Genomic DNA, 16,978 nt, shown 5'->3' on the forward strand with positions numbered 1-16,978 from the left:
ATTGTTCTTCCTGACACATCAATTTACAGTGCAAAGGTAAATAAGAATGCATTTAAGAAGAACAAAGTTGGAGACATCATGCCCCCTGATTTCAAAATATATTACGAAGCTACAGTAATCAAAACAGTCTGGTATTGGCATAAAAACAGACATATAGATCGATAAAATAGAATAGAGAGCCCAGAAATAAACCCACACCTATATGGTCAATTGATTTACCATAGAGGAGCTTATAATACAATGGGGAAAGCACACTTTCTTCAATAAATGATGCTGGAAAAAGTTGGAAGCTACATGCAAAAGTATGCAACTAGACTACCATTTTACACAATTTACAAAAATTGACTCAAAATGGATTAAAGACTTGAATGTAAGACCTGAAACCATAAACCTCCTAGAAAAAAGTCTAGGCAGTAAGCTCCTTGACGTAGGTTTTGGCTCTGACTCCAAAAGCAAAGGCAACAAAATAAAAAATAAACAAGCAGGACTATATTAAACTGAAAAGCTTCTGTATAGCAAAGGAAATCATTAACAAACTGAAAGGGCAACCAATTGAATAGGAGAAAATATTTGCAAATCACATATCCAATTAGGGGTTATATATTTCCAAAGTATATAAAGAACTCATTTAACTCAATAGTCAAAAAAATAAATAAAAAATAAAAAAGATTAAAAAATGGGCAGAGGACCTGAATAGACATTTTTCCAGAAAGGGCATACAGATGGCCAATAGGCACATGAAAAGATGCTCAACATCACTAATCATCAGGGAAATGTAAATCAAAACCACAATGAGATATTACCTCAACCTGTTAGAATGACTATTATAAAAAAATCAACAGATAAGTGCTGGTAAGGCTATGGAAGAAAGGGAACCCTCATACACTGCTGGTGGGAATGGAAATTGGTGTGGCCACTATGGAATACAGTATGGAAGTATCTCAAAATTTAAAAACAGAACTACCATATGATCCAGCAATTTCACTTCTGGGTATTTACCCAAAGAAAATGAAAGAAAAAAAAATTCAAAAAGCTACATGCATCCCCATGTTCACTGCAACATTATTTACAATAGCAAAGATATGAAAACAACCTAAATGCCCATTGATGGATGAATGGATGAAGACGATGCAGTACATATCAGTGTGATGTGTACACACACACACACACACACACACACACACACACACACACACACACGAAGGTCTGACAATTAAGTTCACGAACTTGTTGCAACGACATTGTAAACTTTTTTGCTATCAGAGGGTTTATTCATTGTGAATTTGTACCAACTGCCCAAACAGGTAACCACATTTAGTGCTGAAGTGCTGAAATGTGGTTAACTGTTTGGGCAGTTGGTACAAATTCACAATGAATAATTGTGAAGTGCTAAAGTGCTGAACAGGCTGCGTGAAAAAGTTAGACGACCTGAACTTTTCGCCAACAATTCATAGCTCTTATATCATGACAATGCACCAGCTCACACGGCCCAGCCTGTGAGGGAGTGTTTAGCCAATAAACAAGTAACTGTATTGGAACACCCTCCCTACTCACTTGATCTGGCCCCCAGTGACTTCTTTCTTTATGCAAAGATAAAGAAAATATTGAAAGGAATGACATTTAGGACATCAAGTGTAATACAATAACAGCTCTGATGGCCATTCCAGAAAAAGAGTTCCAAAATTGCTTTCAAGGGTGGACTAGGTGCTGGCATCAGTGCATGGTTTCCCAAGGGGAGTACTTCGAAGGTGACCATAGTGATATTCAGCAATGAGGTACGTAGCACTTTTTTCTAGGATGAGTTTGTGAACTTAATTGTCCAATCTCATATATAATAGAATATTATTCAACCATAAAAAAAAAGATGAAATCTTGCCATTTGGGATAATATGGATAGGCCTCCTTGAGGGCATTATATTGAGTGAAATAAGTCAGACAAAACCAAATACCCTATGATTTCACTTGTAGGTGGAATCTAAAACAAATAAACAAACAAACAATGCTCATAGATACAGAAAGCAGACTGGTGGTTGCCAGAGTTGAGGGGGATGAGGATGGGGATGGGTGAAATGTATGAAGGGGGTCAAAAGGTACAAAGTTCCAGTTATAAAATAAATTAGCCATGGGGATGTAATGTACAGCATGGTGACTATAGTTAAATAATACTGTATTGCATATTTAAGTGTTGCTAAGAGAGTAAATCTTAAAGATCTCATCACAAGAAAAAAAAATTTTGTAACTGTGTATGGTGATGGGTGGTCATTAGACTGATTGTGGTGATCATTTTGAAGTGTATATAAATATCGAATCATTATGTTATACCTGTGAAACTAACATAATGTTATAAGTTACTTATGCCTCAGTAAACATAAAAATTCTCTTTTTTAATTGAAAACCACAATCAAAGTCGTGATCAGCACATCCCTTTCAGCATCTCACAACTTTGAGGGCACAGTGTTACATGCGATAGATAATACTTTCTATAAGAAGGTATTCCCTGAACTAATTAATATTTTTAAATACTAGTGATCAAATTCTATTCATACAGTGCTTTTTGCCTTATAGCCATTTTGCTTGGAGCCTCACAACTATGTTATAAGCTAGGCATTATTTTCTCCCTTTATAAAGGAAGGAATTTATAAAGGGAAGAAAATCATAATCCTGGAGGAAGTGGTCTTTCTACAGACTCATTCAGACATTTTCTTTGGTTGAGAAAACCAGATTTAAAAAAAAAAAATCAAAAATATTTTTTAAATTAAAAAATTAAACAACCCAGCAGCACAGATGTTCTGCATGAGGTAAACCAACTCATCTCTGAGTACAATTAGGAATTTCATGGACTGGGGTAGGGGGGCAAGTAGAGAAGCATGTAGCCTAGGGGTTTAGAGCACAGGCTCAGAAAACTTGGTCAAATCCTGGCCGTTTCACCTCCAAATGGTGCTTGTTGCACTTGGTGTTAGCCTTTCTATACCCCAGTTTCCTCACCTGTAAAACGGATGTAATAAGAGAACCTCCCCATGGGATTTTTATGAGGTTTAAATGAGATAACCTAGCTAAAGTGCTTGGCATAACTCTTACTTCGCAGAAAGTGTTTAATAAATATAGCTATTATTATTACAAGACAAACCAAAGGAGTCCCAGTGGAGAGCTAATTTGCCTAGAGTCACAGAGCTGGTTAGTGACAAAGCAGGGACTGGAGCCCAGATCCCGTCCGTTGTCCTTTTGTTATAAATGAACCACCGCTTAATTAGGTTTTGCAACATGGGTGATAAGCACTTCAGCTACAAGAGAGAATGAGAGCTAGATATTCTACTATCTGCATTCTATCAGTGTTGCTTTTCCAGGAAGCAGACACATCACGCGTATCTATGCAGAAAACATAAATACACCAAATTCCTTCAGAACGTTACTGTCTTCCTCCTACATGTGGGACTACCTCATAGTCAAACCCCTTATAACATGGTTCGTTGGTGATTTTGATAGGGTAGGGAGATAGATAGAAATGAGTAGGAGAAGGAGAATGGTAACAATCCGAGGGACCATATCCTCTTAGGTATAAAAAGGCACAGGCTATACCATGGCTGCCTCTTGCTGCGACTGGTGCCATAGTGAGGCCCCAGTGTGTAGACAGTTCTGGCAGGAGAGAAATGAACATGCAGATTAAAGAACTAAAGTAAAGCCTGCAGTCCTCTTTGGAACTAGCTTGAGCCTGGTTTTATAAACACTCCTTAGCTATTTTGAGTAACCAGGGACTTACCACTCCCAGCCTCAATTCAGAAAGTATTCTTCTGGTCACATGTCATAACCCAGAGAGCAGTAATCCTACAACCAGTTACCATAATGTCCTTGGCTAATAAGAGCAGGCTGTATCATCACACATTAAGGGAAGTGAATTTGGGCAATCAAGACTTAAATAATAATGAAACTTTAAACAAGACTGAGCTTAACATGATTCTGTAGCCTTTTCCCTGCTTAGATCTCTTTTGCTAGAAATATTTGTTGTTCTTCGCCTTTCAAAGTAATTTCCCATCAACCCCAGTCCATTCCAGTGAGCACAAGCTGACCCAAAACCTTTATGGGGCTCTTGCGGCACCATTTTCCCGACTTCTCTTGGAATAAAGGTAGAGCGCTTTAGAACGTGCTTTTCTGGTTAATGAGGACTACACAGTTTCATTCCTAATAACAGTAGTCGCGTTTATGGTGTCCTGTTTCTAGAAGAGATAGGAAAGTTTGCATCCTTAAATGCCAAGCCAGCAAAACAGTTGTAGCATATACTAAATTCTGAGTTGTTATAACATTCTATTTAATTCTTTAAGACTAGTAGAGACACTGCCACACGGACTGTCAAAAGATTCCCAGAGAGGAACATAGGAGGACGTTCTACTCCAATGTGTCTGAGCTGGGAGTGAGCTGAGAAAGCTGCAGTTTTGAGAACTTGTATATCAGACAGCCTGAGAGATGCCTTTCTCAGCTCCACCAGCTTGAGAAATCTATTCATCTTTCCCCTTTCTTAAAGAACAAGGTGTGCTTCTCTGGTAAGTGCAAAGAATGTAAAACTAACCAGTTTAGAGAGTCTTGCTCAAATCATACAAGTGTGTCTGGATTTTAGCCAATCTGTATGGTGCTGATATGAATGTTTCAAAGTACATTACCCGACCATACTACTATGTAGATTTTTTTAGTCTTTTTGGGGAGGTTCTGCATATTTAGCTTATATCCCTTTAGTTGGCTCCTCCCTGTTTTGATTTCACTCCAGTTACTACTCAACTTCACCCTTAAATCCATGAGGAGTTTGTTAACCACTTTTCTTCTTTTAGAAAATATGATGGGTAGTACCTGATGTGTCAACAGTGGTGCTACGAAAGACAGAAGGTAATGATATTCCCATCTCTGACCTTGAGTCACCTTTCATGCTAATTCAGTTGAGACTTCTATGAAGAAGCCAACATGATAAGACAGAATCTGACTTGATTCCCACCATTGCCACACATGTTACCTTTGAGTCTCAACTTCCACATCTGTAAAATAGGGTAATAGAGCCAATCCTTAGGTCTCTCTGAGAATCACGGGATAACACATAGAGAACGCAGAGCTTGGTGCACAAAGAAAGGCTTGCCATGTGTTTGTTCCCTTTCCCTTTCTCTCCAAGATGATCAGATGAAACACTTAAGAGCCTGCTTAGGAAAGGCCATTTGCAATAGAAACTTCAAAAATTGTTAACCAGTGAACATGTCCTTCTTTGGTAAGGAATTAGAGAAAATTAGAGAAATTTCTAAATATGAAAGTTGTTTCATGTACTTAAACTTAGAACTTTTAGACATGAAGTAGCAAGACCATCCTACATAAAGAATATACAATCAAGCTGGAGATTAGCGTTTGCCTACTTACCACCAGGGGACAATATCAGGCTACAATTACTGTGCAGACACTCTTTATGAAATACTGGGCTGGTTGATGTCAGACCCCAAAAGAGGTATGTAACACTTTCTTCCAATAGCATCCAACATAGGGGCACAGTATAGTGGAAAGAATATTGGTTTTTGACTCCAAGTCTTGTTACCTATTAGCTAATTAAACATCTAGGACCCCTAGTTTGTTTTGTTGTTTGTTGTTTTAAATCTATAAAATAGGCAAGGGGATTTCTGATTTACTCACAGGACTATGAAAAGTAGAACTTCTCAAACTCAAATGTGTATACAAAGTACCTGGGGCTCCTGTTAAAATGCAGAGTCTGGTTCAGTAGGTTTGGGGTAGAGCCTAGGATTCTGCATTTCTGGCAACTTCTAGGAGATGCTGATGCTGCTGGTCATGGACCACACTTTGAGAAGCAAAAATTTAGCAGATTGTATGAGACATCATACATGTAAAAGGACTTGTAAACACTTGGATACAGGTAGCAAGTAATGCCATGAGTAGCAGCTGTGGTCATGTATTCCTGAGAAATGTTCTCTAATAAATAACGCTACTGATGTCCCTGTCTTTCCATTATACACTGTTCTTTTCAGTGCTTCTAACAGTACTTATGTTAAGAATTAGTTTTTTTAGTGTGGTTATAATGGGGCCTATGGGAATGCAATATGTCTGGCACAACAGAGACACTGGAGGAAGTAAAGGTGAGTTAAAGAGAGAAGGGAGGATGGGAGAAAGTATGGCAGTACATTGGGCTGTAGGCGTAGAGGTGGCTGTGTCCTGTCAGAGATAAGGAGATGTGATGGAAAGAAGGGAGGCAGCTTGCTGGCATTTTGCATTGAGTATGTAAGGACAGCAGCAAGTGAAGCCCGATTAAGTGAAGGTGTTTACATTGACGATGGAGAAATTTAAGGATGCTACTACCATAAATGGATGTGGCTTGATACATTTCCAGAAACTGCTTGCAATGCTTCATCTGTCTAGATGGCTATATCTACTCACAGGCCCCTGGGAGAGAGACAACAACGTGGAGAAATTCATTTTGACAAAAATCAAACAAATGAAAACATTACTTGTAGATCTGATCTAAGGCCATGGATCTTATGTGTGAGTGTGCAGCATTTATTGAGCACTCGTTATGTATAGAAGAGGATACCAAAGGCAGCGTCTTTTCCCACAGGACTCGCCGCAGACCATGCTATGGCACAGCGGTGCGGGACTTGAGAGCAGGGCTACTTTACCTCTCATCGTGTTTGGCAGGCTGGCTTTACCATGTAAGTTTTCAAAAGACTTCACAGCTAATTCTAAATTACTCTCGACTAGTACTTGGACTAAAAACAACAATAGAAAAAGGAAAGGGGTCAAAGGTAAAGCTCCCTAAAACGTGTCTACTCAAACAATACCTCACAACATTATTTAAATTGCACCCCATCTCACCCTGTCTTTCCCTGATCCTAGTTCCTGACTTGTTTAACCCATAGCACGTATCACCGTCTCAGACACTCAAGAGTTTTCTTACTTATTTTGTTATCCTATGACGTTGCCACTCAGACACAAGTTCACTGAGGGCGGGGACTTTTGTCTGCTTTGTCCACTGCTGAATCTCAGCAAGGGGAATTGCGTCTGCGCATAGCAGATGCTCAGTACTCTTTCTTTATGCCTTGGTTGAAGGCATAAATAGTGAGATTTTCTAGTAGATAAATTTCTGAGCAATATTTTCTTGAAGAATTTTAGAGAAGAGACTGTGCGGGTTCAAACTTGCAGAGAACATCTCTGGATTTCTGGAAACCACATCTAATGTCTCATTATTGAACTCCTTTTCTCTCACATAAATAACTTTCTGTTTCCTGCTAAAGCTGATGTTCAATGTAACACATTGTATAAGATTTAATGAACTATTATTGAACAGTGGAAATGATCAGGGCATCTTTTTTTCTGCATCTGTCCAAAAGAAGGCGCTCACAGAGTCATTCAGAGGGCTCCCTGGAGAATTACCTACCCAAGAGCTTTCTGGAGTACACAAAGTGACTTCTGAGTCCCTAAGGGATCTCTTTCTCTTTATCTCGGTGACTGGGGAGCCATAGGAATAGAATTGGGGAAGATAGTGAATCTTCCTACAGTCAGTCAAGGAGAAAACCTTGGATGGATCGTAATCAATCTCTCACAAGTCTCCTGGACCAAGGGGCAGGAAGATGCACAGCATCTCCGGAGGCAGAAAAATATGGTAGGAAATGCCAGTTGAGTCTCAGTCAAGCCCCAATGGAGAAAGTGCTTCTGTCCTTCCCTGTAGACCACCTATCTTGGGACGTCTTGGAGCCAGAGGCCTTCAGTTTAACCCCAGGCTCATTTAGAAGCTCCTGAGATGACCACATTTTACTTTCTTAACCCTTTAAAAGTGACATTGACAGTATGTAACAGAGGGTCATCATGACCTGAACTGACAAGTGGTTTAGTGAGAGCTGAATCGTATTTTCAGTCTTCACGCAGTTTTAAGATTTAGCTCAATTTCCAGACCATCCCTTTCCCAGGCTTGAAAATGGCTTTATTTTATACTTTGCGGTGGGAGGTAAGTGGGTTTCTACGTGAAAGTGATGTTCCCAAAGACATTTACGAACATTAAAAAATGTCTGAACGTGGCGTCAAGCCACTCAGCCGATTTCTCATCCTGTGCTGTGCCTTGCAGAGCGTATGCAAGTTCAGAGCTCGCTTTGAAATCAGTGGCAGTTATGAGATTGGAGGAACTCTGTGGGGCACGAACAATATAATAAATGAGCCCCTTTGAAGACCAACCATTGTAGTTGGGCTCTTTTTGTGTTATCTGACACTGGTTTCTCAGGGATGTTCTGTGGTGGTGAGAATGGCCCACCAACGTATGTCCTCTGGTTTCAACTTTGGGCCTGAAAGAAGGAAAGGGGATGGGGAAAGTAAGTCCTCTTTTTTTTTTTTTTTTCTTCCTTAAAGAACTGGCCTAAACCCTTTTGCTATCCTTTTGAGATCAACTCCTGGGATAAACCATCCCACACACACATACCTTGAGTTAAAATAAAACAAAAGCTGTCTTTCATCTGCATGTACTTATTGGCCTATGCAGCAACAAAAATAGCAACAATAACAATAAGAAAATTAAAACAAAAACGAAGCTTTTATCTGCTAGGAGCTAAAACAGACTTATTTATATACAGCGGTTTTCACAGATTATTTATTTAGTTGAAAGTAAAGAACATTTTTCATGTTTCTCTGATGACATTGTAGGCCAAGTTGATATTCTGATACCACGATGAAATTTATTGGATATTCTTAAAAAGTATTAAAGTTTTTTGTTTTAACTTTTGACTAAATATTCCTAAATGACTAATAAATGTTATTTCAAATAATGAAGTTCAATGAGAAAAATACATTCAGGTTGTCTTTAAATATATTTAAGAAAACTGACTTATTTGGCCCAAGTTTCCAAGTATTTGTTTGAATGGCTATTTGAATGCCACGTCTTGTATTACTAGATACAGATTCAACTAATTTTTGCTGTGTGCTTTCTTTATTTCTCACAACCACACTGTGAGATCAATATCGTTAACCCTACTTCGCAGATGAAAGAACTAAAGCCAGAAAGTTCCAATGGCAAGAAGCTAGTAAGTGGCAGAGGTGGCATCCGAACCCAGGCCTTTGACTTCCAAATCCAGCCCTCATCCTATCATGAACCTGTAGCTGCTTCTCAAGATACAATAATCCATCCCTCTCTGCAAATAAAGTACTATGTTGTTTATTTACGATGAGAAGTATTGGAGCAAATATTGAATTAGGGCGAAGTCCCTGTAGGGGCTGATCAAGAACGATTGTAAGAAAAACAAATATCAGGTGAAACGGACTTCAAGGAAACTTGCTCCAAGTTTCCTTGACCTTTTAAAAAGCTCCAAGACCTTTTTATCATCTTTGAAACTTCTAAAGCAGGGACAAAAATAGGATAGTTTTTATAGTTATTTATTGATTTTTATAAGACCTCCTTTAGTTTACTTTCTTATATTCTGCCTCTTTCCAAAATGATGCCAGGTAGAGATCAGATAACAGATAAATGAAGTATGGGCAAAGAACAAAAGGAAAAAATAATAACTAGAAACCAGATGTAAATGAATACAGGCAAATGCATGTCACACTGTGGATGAAGACAAAACACAAAACCAAAACCGAAAAAGAACCGTTATAAGATAATAATAACAACAATGATAAGGGCTAATATTTATTGAGAACTTAGCATTTGCCAGACACAGTGCTAAAAACTTTTACATAGTCTGTCTCATTTAATTCTCACTGCAGCCTTTGAAGTAGGTACAGTTATGTGCGTTATTTTACAGATGAGGAAATTGAGGCACAGAGGACTGAAGAGGTTGAAGGTTGACTAGATAATAGGGGATGGTGCTGGATTTGAACCCCAGCATTCTAATTTCAAGACCATGCTCCTGGGAGTCCTTAGCGTTATGCCAGGTAAACACATAAACACATTGTCATTACTCATGAAAAACCAATTGTTTCCTGGCATTTGGGTCTAAGGGAAATGTCTCTGTGTTCTCACGAGTGGAACATGAATGGTTCAAGGGCTAGTGCCTTTCTCAACATCCCCCATGAGGCTAATAATGCTGACCTATGGTTATTTCTTGCTGGGTCCCCCCATGCAATGCCAAAATACAATTCAGTAAAAGTGAGTAAAAGTAAAAGACGCCAAAACAATATGGTTCCAGTATTTAGTTTGGATGGTTTACCTTGATCATGAGATATAACCTCAACTATCTAGAGAGATGGATGGACTTCGTGTCCTTCAAGCAATCCTCCATGGAGCCTCCTTAGCTGTAAACATTCCTTGAGCACTACTCTGATAGAGAAAAAAGAAAAATCACAACCATATAGAATGGAGACCATAAATCTGGAGTGAAACTAATCTCAGTGGTGCCTTCAATGTTATTCGGCAGTCCTATTACAAGTGCTTCTCCCATTTCCCTCAGCTGCTATTCCAAACCTTTACCACTCTTTAAAGCAGGGGTGTCCAAACTTTTTTCAACGGTTCTCACCAAGGGCCATATGCGGTAAAATACACAAACAGCCGGGCCACTCACTTGAGGTGAAGTACGTATTGCCTCACCTGGTTTATTTAAGTAAACTAAATATATTTTTGGAATTTGCTGCGGGCCAATTAAAAATGGATTGCGGGCCGCAGTTGGCCTGCAGGCCGCAGTTTGGACACCCTTGCTTTAAAGGTTTCAATCTTCTCTTTGGGGGATGACCTTGTTTCTAAGTTAAGGATTAGCAGCTATCGAGAGTGGCTTTTTTCATTTTCCCACTCATTCACCCATGAGCCCACCGGTGTCTGCACCCATTCTTTCCTTCCTCATTCCAGCAGAAGACAGTTTTCCTATCAAAGGCAATTCCACCCACTGGTGCAATGGACATTATTCCACCATGCCTTCTTAGGAAATTTGCTTGATAAATAATGGCCTTTTCTTACCTTCACTGCTTCCTTGGTTGTTTCCCTCAGTGTAAAAATATGTTCATTGCTCTCACTTAAAAACAAACAAACAAACAAACAAACAAACCAAAAGATTTAATGGCCATTTTTTTTTAGCATCCTCATGCTTCTTTCTTTGATAGTTATTATTATAGTTATTATTTTACAAGTTGCAACCTAGATTTACTCTCAATGACTTCATATCAGCCATTCACCTTTTGATCCATTCTAACCTGGCTCTACCCATATTGCTGTGCTGAGACTGTCTTGCTTCACTTATTAACCCGGCGGAATAAGCATTATTAGTTCTCATCTTATGTGACTTGTCCTGCTGACTACTTTCTCATTCTTGGTGTTCTGGCTTTGCCTTCCATGACATTTCTCTCTCTCTCTCTCTCAATCTCTCTCCTAGTATACCTCTGCACTGGTTGCTCATTATCTGGTGCCTTGATTGGTTTCTATTTCTCGGCCCTCTCCTTAAATGTTGGTCTCTTCTTTTCCCACTTTACACTCTTTTGGGGGGATCTTGTCACTACCCAATCTATACATTTAAATGCATACCCTGATCTCTAGTCCCATATCTCCAACCGTTTCTAAATAGTTCCACCTGGATATCCCACTGGCACTGCAAACTCAGTATGTCCAGAATTGAACATGTTCTGCTTTTGTACCTATCCCCAGTGACTGCTCTTCCTCCTATATTCTTTACATTAGTCGATGTTTTTAGACCCTTCGCCCAATTTCCCAAGCCAATACTTTGGAAGTTTTTGACTCCTTTCTCACATTCTAAACAACACACCCAATATATTCTTTTCTTTGTATATCTCTTATACCTAAGGGGGCCACGATTCCACTTGAAAAGGTCCATCAATACAATCATTTGTCTAGCTCCAATTTTTATTTCCAATCACACTTTCATAGTGGCCCCAGAGGTCAAATACAAAAATTTGATTATGTCATTCCCTTGCTCACCGTTGGTCATTGGCATCTCATGACACACAGCATACAAAATTCAAAAACTTTCGTCTGCCTGGAAAACATCTATTCACGTTTCATGTTCCCCTGGGAAGTTTTCCAAGACAGATTTAAATGTGTTATCCTAATTTGCCATTCAACTTTGTGGATTATCGAATTTAGTAAATCTCACTGTATTTGCTTCTTTGCAAGTCTGGTTCTTTACTTGTTTGAATGCCTTGAGAGCAAAACCTTGCTTTCTCAACTTTGTATGTAGAGCCTGTAGTATACTTGTAGGCACTCCATAAACATTTAGTGAATGAAGGAAATGTATATATTTTTAAAGGTATATCATTGCAACGAGTGGGAAAAATTTTCACTAGGGAATCTTGAAGCATGCTCTGCCAAAATTAAAATCAGGAATACCCACTTGATTACACAGACAGGGATGTATCCTGACCGCAGTTTGTGCTCTAATAAGAATGTGTTTGCCAAGCCACTCCCAGCACATGTATACATTTTTAAGAACTCTAGATCATGGTTGTGATTGTGCTTGATGTTCTTAACCAATAAGAGTCCAACAATTCCAATACATTCACTGAAGCAGGTGTTGGGGAAGGGATCAGGTGAGGTCTGTGCTTTAACCCTGCTGAGATACCCTCCTTCAAGAAGATGGATTTCAGCATTTCTGACAAGAGACTCCTCAGCCCCCGTAGATTTTTTTGGCCATCCATCTCAGATCTGCCATATGCCAAGGCCAAGGATATAGAGGCCCCTTTAAACTATTACAGCTGTCTCCATTTGGTATCAGTGTGTAGGGATAGGGAACACTCTGTCGAGTTTGTGTTCCAGTGGGACCTGTCACATTTTTTTTCTATGAACGTTCTCTAATTTCCCTCATCCCAACAAGAGACCAATATTCAATTACTGCATCGTTATAACTTTTTCTTCCTCTCACAGGGAATATGTATACAGAAAATATCACATATTGAGCAGTCAAAACTCTTAAGATTTACTAGAAAAGTAGAAATAAAGGATGATTTCTAGTTGCCTGTTGTTTTGAAAGAGCATCTTGGAGGCAAATGACCAGGCTCTGACACCCAGTTACAAGCTGGGCGACCTGAGGCAAATCTCTTATCTTTCCTCTGTCTCATCCTTTGCGTTCTATTTGACTCTGAGGTTTGCATTCCAGGGAAAAAGAACCTTTAATCTCATCTGGCTATTTAGGGTCTTTTCTCCAGGCCCATATGGAGGTACAACCCTCCTGTCATTTGTTACTTCAGTCAATATGCAATTAACACACTATTAGATGTTTATTGGCTATCTTCATCTTTGCCACACTTTTAAATTGCCTTAATGGTAGCTAAAGCTAGGCCTAGAGCATGATTTACCTATTTGACTTTTGACCTGGCCTGGAGTCTCATTAAAATTTGTATTTTCATGGTCTGCCTGTATTTTAATCATTAAACTAATTTATCCTCCTTTTTTTTTAAATTCTTAAAAGAAAGTCATATTATTAATTTCAAATCCAGAGAGAATCATAAAAGAGAGAGAATCATGGGATAAAAGACTGCAAGTAGCAGGGGAAGAGGGAAAAAAAGCAGATTATCAATGGTTCAAAGTGAAAACTATACATTACGGCAACTGGTGCTCAGTGGTCAAGACTAAAGAAATTTAAAGAATTTTTCAAAAACTGCTCACACTTCTGGCTAATTAGTGCTACAGAGAATCAGCATTACAATTGGCAAGGTTTAAATAAAGTATGCCCTTTGTCATCTGCTTCAGAAGGTTGTTATAGAAGTAAATGTGGTAACATGTATGAAAGCAATTTGCCAATTATAAAGTTCTGCATAAATATGTAGTATTCCTGGAGCAGCCATTTCTTGGGACTACCAACTTTTGGGTCACTCATTTCCACTGTGGTTACAGGGGCTTTCATCCAGTGAGTCTCAGCGAGCACGGACCTTAATGGGCACTGCAGAATTTGCTCCCCTAAGAATACCAAACATACCACTTGCAGAGTATTTTATTTGCCTTGAAGGCCAAAGATCTTTTTCTTATTAAAAAAAATGCAAAAGACTTTCTGTTTTTGAAACAATAAGTGGCACTGACATCTCTCAAGATTGAAAGCACTATTGTCTCATTTTAAGCACCCCCTTATTATTAGGTGAGGATGTTGTTGGCAGGAATGAATAATTAGGTAACTCTTTGAGGGCACGTTATATTCAGATCCCAAGGGGAAAGTACAATTGTAACATCTCCTTGGATTATTTCACAAACATATGGCAAATGAAGCACCTGAGCCAGATGTACAAGCATATTATACTAGGTCTGTTTTAACTTAAAACTGTGAAATACATCAGATGGTGAAGTTATTTTGGTCATGAACATCCATCATAGAAATAGTATAGAAGCATCTTTTCTTTATTGTCCATTTTACTTGAACTGGAAATAAGAACAAAATAGCTTGGAAATCGTCACTTGCAGCATAAGATTCCAGGTAAAGTTCAAGACCTAATGAAGTATATAGTCTGGATTTACATGGCCCTCAGACATCTCCACATAAGTTTATTAATGCCTATTATCAATATATACTGCTGGCAGGTCTGGAATCTGAACAATGATTACTGTATTTTCAATTCTCTTTTTTTCATCTTGTGTTTTCACTTCTCTGGAGATGCATATGGGTAATTTAATGTGGAATTTTTTAATAATGAGAGTATATTCTCTACTGATTCAGTAGGAAGTTTTTGTGGTTTGTTTTTTTTTTAGCCTATTTTATTGTTATAACATTGGTTGTTTATTTTACTACACTCATCATCTGGTATTGGCTTCCCGGAATCCTAGTAATCTAAGCAGAAATGCCCATCCCATTTACTAGTGGGGACATCATATTTGAAAATGAACGGAATAATTTTTAATCTGAGTTACTTATGTTTCAAAATTAGGAGATATGGATACCATTGAACTCCCCAAGTGTACAGTGTTGTGCTCGGTCTGATAAGAAAATAAAGACTATACAGGCACGGGCAACTATATTTTCTCTTTAACACACATGTGCAAACTCCATTAGCATTAATGAGTGCTCTGCATGTGCACTGAAGAGGATGTGGACCAAGTCACAATGGAATCTATTAGTTTATCCAGTTAAAAAACAAAACAAAAAGACTTGCATCACATTCCTGAGAAAGAGAAATACACGGTGCTGAGAGTATGTAAGCAGTATAGTATGGTGGCAGTGGCACCAGGGAAAAGGTACTTACTTTTTATGGCCAGGATGGCAGGAAGCAGAGATTTGGGGTTGAATTACTATGGTTGGCAAGTGTTGAAGCTGACAATAGCGGTCCATAGAGTCTTGGACATTCTGCCTTTGTTGAATCAAAATAAAGAAACAAAATATTTATGAATTTAATTCTGCCTCGCATTTTTTTTCTGCCTCTGAAATGGCAATTCTCTGTGTGATGATATGTACAGATGTGCAGTTCAGATGGGTTCCTAGCCAATGTGATATTCCATAAATGTGGTGCACCTGTGTTTTCTTGGTCACCCTGCTGTAACTAGGGTGTCTTAAAGTGCTCTCTCCAAAATAAGGGAGCAGGAGAGCAGGAGGTGGGGGTGGGCGTGTGGGGGAAAGAGATAGGATCTCCTCTTTGCTTTTTTTTTTTTTCTAATTTGTTCTCATTTGGAAAGCCTTGGAACATAGGTTTAATTTCAGGCTAAAAGGTCAGGTTTATCCCAGTGCAGAGATGTTGACAAATCCCAATTTGGGACTGCGGTGGCCCTGTATGCCCTCATATTCTACCTATCTCACAGGGATGTAGCTATATTTATAATACACGGTTCTAATATTGCAGAACTGCAAAGGTCAGGGCATTCGGAGCCTCATGGTATCAGGCAAACATCCACACAAAACTGTGCATCACTCAGAGGCCCCCTTTGTAAAGCTGCTAACCTAACATCCTCTCTCCTAAACCAACGGGGACACTAATGCACAGCAAGCCCTCAACGTCTTTTCATTCAATGTTGTTTTGTTATAACATTGTGGGAACTTAACTCTTGTTTATATCAATTAGCCTGTGGTAGAATTGGTTTTGTTATACGTTGTTTCACTTAAAGTCACAGAACCTATCCATGACATTGAGGACTTCCTGTGTTAACAACCCTCTGTTTAGCAAGCCAAACACTCTGATTAATCTGAGAAATGGGCTTTTAATGTTGGGAGAAACCATCAGTGAAACAAAATGACTGCCAATGAAGGCAGACAACAAAAGAACAATACTGATTCTGTGCCTCTACCTTCATTTCCCCCTGAAGATTTAAACTTCCAACCGTAAAAACAATAATGTTCTGACCTTAAAGGGCTGAGGTTCTGCTGCCATTGGTTGTTTAAAGAATCATTCCTCAGCAGCAGTTGTACCCCTGGCCCTCACAGCCGGCCGCTGTGGTGGCAACCACAGACGCTAGAGTTCAGTCATACTGGCATCCAATTCTGGAAAGGGGAGGGCAAGGAGAGAGAGAGTCTATTGGCCTAAAAAGCTGAAACATCTGCTGGAGTTATTAACAGCTTTTTGGCTGAGTTCAGCAGCAGGGCACCTTGTGGTTGATAGATTCTTCTCTCAGCAATTCAAAACAATGCAGTTAAAGCAAATTTCTCATTTTCAGAGCACAGCTTAATGAGGCATACAGTATTTTAAAAATAGTCACACTTAACATGGTCAATAGCAACGACTGCAAGCGGTGGTTACCTTGGGTCCTCCGTTGTATTGACTTTGCCGGGGCGATTGCTTAACATGGATTTTTCAAAGACCATGGAACTCATGCTTAACTCACTTTGTAGGAACTTACATTATTTATGAAGTTTATGCAGATTAGCCTACGGTGTAAATATTGGAAAACTTGCTCAAACCACTTAGAGGCTGTGTGGCTCTCCCTTCCCAAAAGTGTGCATGAAACCATTTTAGGCTCAGAAGTCCAATTCCAGGAAAGGTTCTGAGGGGCCAAATTTTGAAGACAAAGTGAAGCTGAACATGTGGCAACAGCCAGGGCTGGAAAGAATACTGGGTTGGAAGTCGGGGCGGAGGGTTCTAGCTCTAGTCCTTGCACTAACTGCCTGTGTGAGTC

At 39.2% G+C, this 16,978-nt stretch overlaps 1 long non-coding RNA gene across 1 annotated transcript; it reads right to left on the reverse strand.

Annotated features, from left to right (window-relative positions):
- Positions 1-9,705: 9,705 nt before the first annotated feature.
- Positions 9,706-16,320, reverse strand: LOC141571341 (uncharacterized). The gene is made up of 4 exons (XR_012496103.1): positions 16,210-16,320; positions 15,121-15,221; positions 10,904-10,958; positions 9,706-10,273 (listed from the first exon to the last, which is right to left on the reverse strand). It is a non-coding gene; the product is annotated as an uncharacterized LOC141571341 (long non-coding RNA).
- Positions 16,321-16,978: the final 658 nt, after the last annotated feature.

This window comes from Rhinolophus sinicus, linkage group LG04 (genome assembly GCF_036562045.2).
Source record: "Rhinolophus sinicus isolate RSC01 linkage group LG04, ASM3656204v1, whole genome shotgun sequence".
In the NCBI taxonomy this organism is placed as follows: domain Eukaryota; kingdom Metazoa; phylum Chordata; class Mammalia; order Chiroptera; family Rhinolophidae; genus Rhinolophus; species Rhinolophus sinicus.